We start from the raw sequence: 934 nt of genomic DNA on the forward strand, positions 1-934 counted from the left end.
AAAAATAAAAATAAGAAATAAGTGGAAATTTTACCGGTGAGTGTGTTAAATTATAAGGCACAATAAGAAAATGACTCTCCCCAGACACAACAGAATATGCTTCAACACACGAACTCACATAAAGAATCATGCAAGCCAAATCCCAAAACGAAATATATAGGTTATGTTTAAAATTAAAGTTTAGATAGGAGACTTAAAATGTAGTACTCAAACCTTGTTTTGGGCATGTCCCTTGTAGTGTGCCTTGAGAGCACGTTCACCACATACGGTTGCCAGGCGTCATCCACGGTACTGCACTTTAGTCGCAGAATCTTCGTAAGAAATTCCTTGGTGCACGTTTAGTATATTTTAAGTAATAGATAAGGAAGACAGAGTGCAATGTAAGCTTTATTTAGATAAATAGATAGATAGATAGATAGATAGATATAGATATATTGTCGTTAGTACGCTGGACAGAATGTTTAGTGGCATTTTTTCCGACTTTACGTTGTGAGTTCAGATTCCGCCGAAGTCGACTTTGCCTTTCACAAAATTTTAGGTATATTAGAAAAGATATATGTACATACATACATACATATATATGACTGAATGCAGCGTCTCCAATTTGTAAGTAGTTTTCGTAACTTCATATTTTCCGACACTACTCTATCTCTTTCTCTTTCTCTTCCTCTATCATTTCCCCCCTCTCGTTCTTCCTCTTTACTACTACGTATCTCGCTTTACCCCTCTCGTTCTTCCTCTGTTACTACTACGTATCTCTTTTTCCCCCCTCGTACTTCCTCTCTTTCTCTTTTCCTCTCGTTGCTCACCTATTCTTCTACTTCCTCCCTTTGTTTCACCCTCTACCACTCTCTCTCTTCCCCTTACACCGGCATGGTTACATGCTTCCGGTCAATAATCCTTTTCTTCCTTGGCTATCGCCGAGCAAACACGC

The sequence above is a fragment of the Octopus bimaculoides genome, chromosome 8, assembly GCF_001194135.2.
Source record: "Octopus bimaculoides isolate UCB-OBI-ISO-001 chromosome 8, ASM119413v2, whole genome shotgun sequence".
Classification (NCBI taxonomy): Eukaryota; Metazoa; Mollusca; class Cephalopoda; order Octopoda; family Octopodidae; genus Octopus; species Octopus bimaculoides.